General features: G+C 46.6%; 1 long non-coding RNA gene across 1 annotated transcript; it reads left to right on the top strand.

Annotated features, from left to right (window-relative positions):
- Nucleotides 1–315: 315 nt before the first annotated feature.
- Nucleotides 316–2796, top strand: LOC147363989 (uncharacterized). The gene is made up of 2 exons (XR_015133544.1): nt 316–716; nt 1080–2796. It is a non-coding gene; the product is annotated as an uncharacterized LOC147363989 (long non-coding RNA).
- The last annotated feature ends 8727 nt before the right edge of the window (nt 2797–11523 follow it).

The raw sequence follows: 11523 nt of genomic DNA, 5'->3' as shown, positions 1-11523 counted from the left end.
GGGGGGTGGGGGCCTGGCACCAGGGCCTTGGCAGAGCCGAGGAAGTGCTGTCTGCAGGATGGTATCTGCCAAAGCAGGGAAAAAGAAGGCTGCACAAACGAAGGGGCTGATCCTCCCCTCGGAGGGGGGCCGTGAGGCAGCAGTCTCCCCAGTCTTGGTGGGCCCGGGGTTCAAGGGGCGGGGGATGCGTTGAAAGCCCGTTCCCGCGCGGGGCAGAAAATGGAGAGCGACCTCCTTGGTTCTGACCTTGAGTGCCCCTTTTAGGAGGGCAGGAGGTGTGCGGGATGTGGGGAGGGTGACCTGGGTAAACAAGAGAGCCTCGGGTTTGGGTGAGTCCGCATTAGAGTATCCTGAATCTCCCCGGCTAAATCCCCACCACCCGTGAGGGCGCGGGGACAGGGGGTGGCCCTGGGCGAGGCTGCGGAGGGTGCGGTCTCCTCTGACCTCCTCCCAGCTGGAGACGCTGCGGGTGATGCCACTGGGAGAGAGAGGAATTTCGAGGCCAGAGTGTGCCTTCCTCGAGCTTCCTGGGGGAAAGGGCGATGCTTTACAATTCTGTCTCAGCCAGGTGCTCATCTTGCAAACCCGGTGGAAGTCCCCCCAGGACCACAGAGACAGGGATTCCTCAATGGCCAGTCGGCAGTAGACACCACCCAGAGCGCACTTTGCAGAGTGCTTCCTTCTGGTACATCCGGGATGGACTTCCAGAGGCCTTGGTACTTGAAGGGGCTGACGCTGGGAAATCTCTTTCTGCCCTTTCTCACTGGATAAGGTACAGGCTGGGTGAGAGCTACGTGGATCAGAATCCGCACAACTCGGCTGGTGGCCACGTGAGGCCCAGGAGATGAAGTCAACAACAGTGTGGCTTCCAGGAGTGATGCTGGTGAACACGTAGCAAAAGGCAGTAGACTGAATCAATCCAATCCAGGGACTTGCCTTCCTCTGCCAGTAGTGATAATTAACACACTGAGTTCTTCTTGGGTGCTGGATGCTGTTCTGCTAAGCATTTTTCTAATGTATCTCTTGTATGTTCTGAACATGCATTATCTCATTTCATAACATTATTCCTGATTTTACAGATAAGGAATCTGAGCCACTAAGAGATGACATCACTTGGCCAAGGTCACAGAGCTTCTGGGGCCAGCTCTCTGTTTTGCCTTTGTGAAGAACAGGGAACATGCCTTGCACTTCTCTGAAGGAAAAACAAGCTGATGTCAGGGATTCTTTCAAGAAAGCGAAATTTCAGGGCCATTGCTGAGATCACCACCCATTCAGCAAATGTCCCAAACGCTGAATGCTCTTCTGTGTCAAAGCACTTGGCATAACTGCTGTTCCCCATAATGACCTGCAACCACCCAGGAAAGGTTATGTTCTCCAACTCTGTTTAATAAGGTGGGGGAGCAAGTAACAAGCTTTGAAAAGGTTTCCATCAAACCAAATGACCAAAGTTAAACACTTAAAGGAATTAACCCCGCTCTTTGAAAAGCTTGGCTATTCTTTCTAGAGGATGCTTCATTTTAAATGTTGTCCCCTCTGGAAGGTCTCTGCTCTGTTGTCACCAGTGTTGCTGTTGCATTTGTGGAACAGGAGTGAACAGTGTCTCTTCACTATTTCCCCATCAGTGACTCCCGGAAGATGGCGGGGACCACGTGGTGAAGTTCTCTTTCTTCCACCCATCTTAGTCTGAAATTCCCCCGAAGCTTGGGGCCCTGCAATGCAGCCGGTAGTTTCCCCAGCAGTTGCCCTGGCATCTTGCCCCCTGTACACAAAGCAATCACTGTTGCAGAAAATGAGGGTCCTGTGACCGTTTGGCACCGTCCCCTGCCTGGCATTTGCGTGGGAGAAGGAACTTTTTCTCCCTGACAATAGATTCTGATCACAAACCAGGTCCCTTTCAGAGAAACAGCTTCCAGAGAATGGCTTTGCCTAGAGGTAAGAACTAAGTGGTAGCACAGAAGTGACTTCCTATGGAAGCCTGTTCATCTCACTGAGACATGAGTGAAGGCTGGGAAGGCCCCATACAGCTTTCTACCTTCCATCCTGATTGCTCTCAGCTCTCACCCAAGCTGCTCTCTCTTAACCTTGAAACCTTTTTTTCAAACCGTGGCATAATCTGGTCCCTGGTCTCTGTGAGGTGCACCCTGTGGGTGGTTAGTGGTCTAGAATTCCAGCCTTACCTCTAAATGCAGATGTAATGATCCTTCCTTACAGATAGCGTTTCCCTGGGTTGCTTTACTAAGAAATTAACATTAGTATAATGCCATTAACTAAACTACAGATTATCTTTGGATTTTCCCAGTTTTCCTACTACTGTCTTTTTTTTCCTTCTGTTCCAAGATACCATATTACATTTAGTTGTCAAGTCTCTTCTGGTCTGTGAACATATCTCAGTTGTTCTTTTATTTTTCATGACCTTGACACTTCCAGGTGTTCTACTGAATGTGTCTCAAATTGGGTTTGTCTGAGGTTTTCTCATGATTAGATCCGGGTTGCGGGTTTTCTAGAACACCACAGAGGTGAAGTGCTCTTGCTTTTCACACCATATCAGGAGGTACATGACACCAGTATGATTAATCAGTGGTGAGGCTAACTTTGATCATATGGATAAGGTGACTTTACCAGTTTTCTCCACTGTAAAGTTACTATTTTTTTCCTTTCTAGATTCTACTTAATGGGAGTGAATCACCATGTCCAGCCCACATTCAAAGGGAAGGAAATGAAGCGCTATTCCCTTGAGGAGGGAGAATCCACATGTATATTTTGGAATTCTTCAATAAAGAAGATTTGTCTCTTTTCCATAACTTGTTTATTCATGGCATGAACTCATGGATATTTATTTTATTCTTTGAATGATAACCCAATACTTTCTCAAACCATTGCAGTTTTGGTCATTGAGAACTTCCAGTTTGACTCCTGTGTCCTTTCATATGTTCCCCATTTTCTCCCCTTTTCTTTACTTTCTGGTACTATATGATGCTTCAGGCTTACTATGTATTTGCCCTGCTCTAGCCCAAGAATCAGTTCTTCCTCTGAAGCACCATGGTTACTTTTATTTAGAATGGTATTTAGAAACCAAGTTCTGAACTCCTGGTGTGCTTTTTGCTACAGGGGTATCATTTGCTTCTATACCTTCTTGGTAGACAGAGTTAGGAAATATATGTATATATACACACTTACCGCATATGCACATATCTTCATTTATTTTTGTGTCTATAAGTATGCATACCTATATTACGTATATACGTGCATACACATTTACCTATGCACGTGTACATATCTGAATTTATTTCTGTATCTATCTGCATGTATACTTAAGTAAAAATGAGTTCATACTGATATCTCCAGCTCTGATCCAGCACTGCAAGATTCATTCTAGCATCCCCTCTCTCTTCATCATCACTTCTTTCTCTGACAGTAAGAAACCTGGCTCCCATTGTCTGTAAATTATATACTTATTTGATCAACCCTATTATACATGTAGTTTCAGAATTGCTAATCCATATCCCTATGAAAAACAAAATTTTGACTAGAATGTTGTATCTTTATACTGTTTTTTTCTTTTGTCTTTAGCCTTATAGACTCCAGTCAAAACATCATTTCCCAAAGTTATTGAGGTCAGCTCTTTTTTTCCCTTCTTGATCCCATCTTAATATTTTCAAAGTGTTTCCACATCTGGCTTCACCTTTGATTACATCATTACTGCTGTATAAGGGAAGAAGAAGCCATGACATGTGGAGTTTGCATTGGTTTCTTCTGGTCATGTGATCAGTCAGATTCATGATTAGAACTTGGTACTTCAGGCTTTGCTATACTTTCTGTGGAGCTGCTTTTGCAGAATGGGCCTGGGCTGCAAAGATAGCTGTAACATGGCATGTCTAGTAGAAGGAGAAGTATGACTGAACAGCTTGTCTCTTCATTGGTCTAGCAGAGCTATCGGGTGTCAGGGGAAAGGAAGCTTAGAGATTTCATGGCTCTAACTAAATCCCTGCCAGATGGGGAAACTGAGGCCTAGAGGGATGATGTGACTTGTTCAAGATGAACTCACTGGTGAGAGACATAATGGGGACAGGAGTCAGGGCTCTACATTCCCATGTCTGTGCTTTTCTCTCCACTCTGTGAGAAGAGGTCTGCAGAAAGAAGCCCTGTGAAATTATTTAAACAGGGTTGGGAGAATTCGCCACTGTTTCCTGAATAGAGAAGTAGATCCAGGAAGATTCCTTCATACGCTGTGCATCTTGAAATGGGGGGAGAGTTGATTAACAAATGACTGGAGGGTCTGGAAATTTGGTCCCTACCGGTCACACGGTAGTGACTGCATCCAAGAGTGGCCACTTGAGGGATCTTGTACGTTCCAGAGCTACCGTCTTTTATTAGTGTCATCTCCTCTCTTAATCGTCATCCCTCTTCTAATTAAAATGCTGAGGAGCATAGCATCTGTCCTGACCAGGTCATGGGGTTCTTTTAAGACTCCCTACCTAACTGGAAGGAAGGAATCAAACCATTTTCTTTACTGATTGCTGTTTTCCTATTCTCCAGCACACTGCATGGAGCACAATAAGAATTCAGTAAGTATTTATTGAATGAATGAAGGATCATACGAGATGCTTCAGGTAGAAGTACTTTGTTATCTCTGATGCACTGTATAGACATGAGGAAACTTTAATGGCATTTACTAATGCTCTGACCTTGGGCAAGTGGCTCAACCTCTCTGGACATCAGGGACCCCACTTGCAATATGAGAAGCTCCAGGCTGGGGCTTCCCTGGTGGTGCAGTGGTTAAGAATCCACCTGCCACTTCAGGGGACACAGGTTCCATTCCTAGTCCGGGAAGATCCCACATGCCTGGGGGCAACTAAGCCTGTGTGCCATAACTACTGAGCCTGCCTTCTAGAGCCCACAAGCAGCAACTGCTGAAGTCTGTGTGATCTAGACCCCAGGCTTCACAAGAGAAGCCACAGCGTTGAGAAGTCCCATGCACAGCAACTAGAGACAGACTGTGTGCAGCAACAAAGACCCAGTGCAGAAAAAATAAAATAACAAATAAATAAAAAAGATGCTCCAGGCTCATCTTGTATTTGAATTAAGCCAGATGATCTCTATGGTCCCTTTCATATCTGTACTTCTGTAATTTCTGTGTTTACTGTCATTATAAACAGCCTTGTGAGATTTCCAGATTGCTTTGGGATAATAGAATATCATATCCTGTCACGGGCAAGAGCAAAGCTGACAAGTTGATTTCTTTCTCTGTGTGAATTGGTAGTGGCTGCCTGGAATGCAATGCAAGAAAGACTCTGAAGGTCCATGGTATAGCATTATAATAATTGATTAGTGATGTCTGTCATGGGCACAGAATACAAAGCAGTAGCAAGCATGCCAAATATCTGCTATCTCCAATCTAAAGTTCAAAACAGCAGCTGCCCTGAAATTTCTGGGAGCAATGTTATTTTTCTTTGATTTTTGCATGATAATGGGGAGACCACTTGGGTAAGGCCAGGGCTTCCTGGAGGTAAACCCAGAGCTCTACAGACTTGTAGTAAATCACCTTTCTGCCTTTCGTTGCTTTTTCTTTTTATTTATTAGGCAAATAAAGAAAGTTAATGTGATTGACTAATTCATTGTTAAGAAATAAAAATCCAGACTCAGTCTTTACCATTCTGATACTCAGACAGCTGCACAGAGTCTGCTCTCAAGGAAAATAAGAATATCAAATGACATAAAAATTCTACACATGAACATAAAACCATCCATCCAATAAGTATACGAACACTTATAGTGTGCCAAGAAGGCCCAGGTAATGCATTATGCGGAAAACAGAGATGATCTCTTCAGGAATATGGCCCTTTCCCCTTCTCTTATTTGCTTAAGAGTGGTGGCCAAATCACTGATTGGTCACTATGTGTGCGTCCTTGAGTTTTCTGAGTGTAACTCTTATTACCGTACTGATAAGGAAATAAGTTTTGGGTCTGACTCCCAGAATTCCTGAAGAAAATATACAAATAAGGCTCCTTAACTCTCTCATTGCACATAGGAGGCCCTGCCAGCCACAGAAGAACCTTCACAGTCCTCAGGTACTATTCCTGTTGTTCAGTGTACTTTAAAAAAATAGACTAATTTATTTTCCGCTGCCCTGAGTCTTTGTTGCTGAACAAAGGCCGCTTTCTAGTTGTGGTGTGTGGGCTTCTCACTGTGGTGGCTTCTCTTATTGCGGAGCACAGGCTCTAGAGGGTGGGCTCAGTAGTTGTGGTGCTCGGGCTTTGTTGCCCTGTGGTATGTGGAATCTCCCCGGACGAGGGATCAAACCCATGTCCTCTGCATTGGCAGGCAGGTTCTATACCACTGGATCACCAGGGAAGTCCCTCACTGTGCTTTTGGAACACAAGGATGCTGTGAAGATAAGGATGTTCCCATTCTTCCTTGTCTACCTGGAAGTGTAGAGAGAACTCTGCATCTTGGTTTGGGGGTCATGTGTACTGATCCCCACCTGTCGTCATTTCATGGATGTGAAGAAATGTGTCACAGTGGAGGAGTGCCATGCCAGTCTCCTGCCCCTCTTCTCCCTCTAGGGTGGTCCTCATGGGCTGTGGGAATATCAGCTTCTAGTTCCCCTCCCTCAAGTTTGGTCTTTCTCCATTGTCCAGGCAGTTCCTGAAAAGGCTGCATAAACCAAATGAGTGATTACTTCAAGACTTGAAATAGCTTTTTTCCTGTCCCAGATATGACACAGTCACTTCCCCAATAGAGCCATCACTCCAAGAGGAACAGGATGTCCTTGTCACCGAGCCAAGAGGGTCACATGATCAGACAGTCAGGGGCCTCTTGGGACCTCGTTTCTCTTTAAGCTGTTGGCCAGGACTTGTCCACAAAAGCCTCTCTGTGACAGACCCTGGCAAGCCATTCGGAACCTATCCTCTTATAGAGTTTCAGGCCTGAGTATTTCTCTAGGGAATAAAATAAGTGTTTGATGAATGAACACTAGAAGGATAACAGGGGAGAATTCCTGAGGAGGATCTGTGGTGACCACATGGAAATAAAGCCGGCGTGCTTGTGTTTCTGCAGTAGAAGAATTGGGGACTCCCCATAAACCAGCATTCTTGTTCCCTGCGGTACCCTTCAAGGAGACCATAAAGTTTGGACAGAAGGCCGAACTTCCTCACTGGGGAGTTCTTGGTCTGGTCTGGAGCCGGCTGGAGTGGAGTGTGGGGAACAGAGTGAGGAAAGGGTTGTCTTAAAATTCAGGATCAGGCAGAAGAGAAAAGGCATTTATGAAGGTTGGCCTCCAACCCTAACCTCAGCTCCAGACCCCCAAACCTCACAGACACATGGTCAAGTTAATTGGGAAGTCACCAGGCACTCCAGGGGAAACTATGATTTAGGCAGCTGTGTAAGAACAGGGGTGAGGGAGCTGAAAAAGGTCTTCCAGAGGCCCCAGAAGGGGAAAATGAGCTGAGTCAGAAGCCAACAAGAGGAACCCGAGCTAGAGGAACTTGGTCTGTAGATTCAGAGGCAGCCTCACACTGGGGGAAAGATTTGAGTTTTTGCTTTTATTTTTTTAAATCTTGAGTTTCTGGTGCCATAAAAAATATTTGAGAGAGGCAAAAGTGATTTTACCTTTATTTAGTGAAAGCTTCCAATCAACTAAAAGTCACCTTTGGGGTGAATGAGAGACTCTCCAATCAGACCAGGATAAACATACAGAACCCAAGCCAATTTTCCCCAAGGCCACCTGGTCTTGCTGGTCAACCTGCCTCCTCCCTCCAAGAGCGGAATAGTAGATAATTCCAACAGTTCCAGGGCTTTTTGACCTCTAGAAGAATTGGGGCTGGCCATCAGCCAGGAGAGGTCACGTAACTTCGATTATTGCCTGGAAACTGGGAAAGTCACTGGGCCACGCCCATCAGAGTGCACAGTTGCAGAACACAGAGTTCACTCTAGCTGGTCTAAGCAGGAAGGAGTTTATCTGGGGACAGCGGGAAGCCGGTGGAATCGTCAGAAGGGCTGGAGGAGCAGGTTCTCAGCTGAGCCTCTGGGAACGCTCCTGGATTGCAGCTTACAGGGTTGGGTTTGCAGAGAGAAGCTGCCACTGCCAGCCAGGCTTGTCTCTGCTGCAGGCAGGGCGTGGCCATGCGCCTCCACTCCCAGAAACCTGCCACCATGTGGGCCTCCAAAATATACACCTGCAGTCCTCCTGTGTCCTCAGCTGATTTCCAAACCAAAGTCTCTTGCAGGTGCATCTAAGTGACAAAATCTAAGCCAAATATCTATACCCAGGAAGGTGAGAAATGTCTGCACACACACACACACACACACACACACACACTCAACATGAATATCCTTAAATGTGGCTCTATCATGCAAAGCCTTTTGAGAAGTCAGGAAAGGCAGATATCTGCTAACTGGGGTCTGTGAGCTGTCACTTGGGGTGCTCAGGAAATGGTCGTGCCTTGCTGTGTGGGTGAAGGGACAGATTCCCTGGTGGGCCTTCTTCGGCAGCATTCTGGTCTGTTGGTCTCAGGCAAAACAGAGAAGTAAGAAGTACTTGCCTTCTGGGCTCTTCATACGACCAACCCAAACTGTCATCATCATTTATTTAGTTTTAAGACACTTTCAAAAAGAGATTTGAGTCAACCTGGGTGTTGTTTTGCATACTGCAGTACTAGTCCATTCTGGGCATTGTGAAAGACACAGTTACACACAAGGCTTCTGGTCTTGATGGGGAGCCAGGAAAACGTACTCGCACCATCGTTACAGAAATAACCACGTTATGAAAACCACCACCTGAATGAGGCAGAGCTGTAGTTTGGGCTGGTCAGTACAGCTTTTTGGAGGAGATGGGAGTGGAGCTGGTCCTGGAACAGTGGGTAGGGTTTAAATAGGCAATCCTGGAGGATGGGAGTGAGGTGAGTGATGCTCAGAGGGGATGGGGTATATGTATATGAAGGAAATCTAGGGATTTCCTTGACTCTCCAGTGGTTACGATTCTGAGCTTCCGCTACAGGGGGCTTGGGTTTGATCCCTGACCGGGGAACTAAGATCCTGCATGCCTCATGGTGTGGCCAAAAAGTTAAAAAATTCAAAAGATCCAGTCAGTTACAAGTCTGGAGGCAGTGCAGGACGTGAGTAGAAGAATTGCAGGAAGTAACAATAGATACTTGAATTGGGCCATGTTTTAGAGAATCTTGATTACCCCATGCATTAGTCAGGACTATTTTAGTTTTAAGTGATAGAAATACAACTCGAGGTAGCTTAAGATAAAAGGGAATGTATTGTTCCATCTAATTAAAAAGTCCAAGGACATGAGTTTGAGACATGGCTAGATCCAAATATTTAGACGACCTCATCAGGACTCTATTTCGTAGCTCTGGCTTCGTCTGTATTGCTTTCATTCTCCAGCAGGCTTTCTCCTTTTGGTGGTCCCTGGCAAACCCAGGCTTACATCATCTCAGTTTAGAAATCTCTTGCCCAATATTTCTAGCAGAATTCTCAGGGATGAGGTTTGTTGACTGGCTCTGCCCAGGTCATGAGCAATCCCTCCCCATCCCTACTAGAACTATAAACTTGATCAAAGGAAGCTGGGATCTCTCACTGACCAGATCTAGGCCATGGCATGAGAGGGCAAATTCCCCTCCACCCCAACCACATGGAAGGATGGTCACCTACAGCAGATGCTGTGGGTTCCTCGTCCTTATCTCCTCGGTCCTTTCCCATTTCAGTGGATGCTGGCTCAATTTCCAATTGTTAACCCCTGCATCTCTTTACCTGAAGTTTTCTCTGACCACCAGAAACCACTTGTCCACTTTCAAGACAGGCCAGAGCTCCAGGGAATTAATATCCCCTCAGAGCAGTCCTCAACCAATCGCTGATGGAATTGGTGCATAAATGCCACATTTACATTTAAATTATATTTCAAATGTGCATAGTAGTAGAGGCATGCTAATTTTAAGGAGGAAGAAACCTGTAGGGGCTCTAACTGACATCTTCTGAGGTCCAGTTCAGCAGGAAAGGGAGAATCACTCCCCGCTCCACAAGTCCAGGTCTCATGCTCATTGGTTTATATGGGGCCCCATGTGCTCCTGGTCCAGTGGCCGTGGTGAAGAGAATGGAGCGTGCGGATGGGTTAAAAACCCAGATCCTGTGCTCCACCCTGGAGCCAGGAGAGGCCTCCCTCTGAGATGCTGACACTGAGAGCTGGGGAGCAGGTTCTCCAGGGGAAATCAAGGTACCATTCTTGAAAACAGCATGAACAGAAGCTAGGTGGCAGACACAGCAGGTGTTTCCCCAGAGTCGGTGCTTTCAGAAGGCTGACGGTGTCTGTTAGGCTCCCCAGTTCCTGTTCCTCTAGTACAGGAATATACCATCAATTGTCTTTGGTTCTTAGGTCCTTGAGTAGGAGTGCAGTCACCTCGGCACCAGAGAGGTGAAAAGGTCAAGAGTCTGCTACACACTGAGATAAGGGATGCAGTCTGGGATCTGTAGCAAACATTTTTGAGGCGACTGTGTGTACCAGGCTCTGTGCTAAGTGCTTTCCCAGATTGTCACATTTTATCAGCCTCATGGCTACTGCAAGGTAGGTGCCATGACTAATTTCCCTGTGGCAGAGGAGGAAACCGAGGCTCATGGAGGCTGCGAAACTTTCCCACTCAGGGACACATGGCAGTAAGTGCCAGACCAAGACCTTGATCTGAATGGTTTGGTTTTTAAGACTTCCAAAGGCTTATCCTCCTGGGGAAACTGAGGCAGCATCTGGGTGACCCTGGCTGTTGGGGCAGGAACACCAGTCGTCCCCTCCTCCAACTTGAAGGGGACTTGATGCTGGTCGGAAGCGCTGGAGATAGTTTTTAACAGACAGCGCTTCAGGACAATGACTCCTCTGCAGAAGGTGAGGGAGAGGCTTCTGGAAAGTTCATTCAAACAACATCAAACTCTCTTTAAGGTAGAAGGATGGTTAATGATAGCCTCCCTCCTGCCCCCCTCCCAACCACCTCCTTCTCTGCATTAAGGCACAGCCCCGAGGCAGTGAACATACTGTTCCAGCCTCAGCCCCCTCACCTCTGGGAGTGCTGGAAGCTCTTGTTCTGTGGCCTCCTTACCCGGGGGCACTCCAGTCTGGATGGAAGCCTCCCACCCGCTCACCCTACTTTGTTTTTTTTTGTAGCACATGATATACTGTTAACGTATTAGCTGCCTCCCTCTATGGGATGAGCTTCCCTAGTGGCTCAGACGATAAAGAATCTACCTACAATGCAGGAGACCCGGGTTCGATCCCTGGGTCAGGAAGATCCCTTGGAGAAAGGAATGGCTTCCCGCTCCAGTGTTCTTGCCTGGAGAATTCCATGGACAGAGGAGCCTGGTGGGATGCAGTCCATGGGGTCACAGAGAATTGGACAGGACTGAGCGACTAACGATCAGTGGAATGGAAGCTCCAGAGGAACAGGATTGATTTGTTCAGAGTTGTCTCCCTAGTGCCTAGAACAGTACTTGGCACAGAGACACTATGAATAAATATTTGTGGAATGCATGCCTGTT

Source organism: Bos grunniens, chromosome 10 (assembly GCF_055505025.1).
Source record: "Bos grunniens cultivar Pamir isolate PY7600 chromosome 10, Bosgru_T2T1.0, whole genome shotgun sequence".
Taxonomy (NCBI): Eukaryota; Metazoa; Chordata; class Mammalia; order Artiodactyla; family Bovidae; genus Bos; species Bos grunniens.
This window is presented reverse-complemented; position numbering and strand designations above follow the sequence as displayed.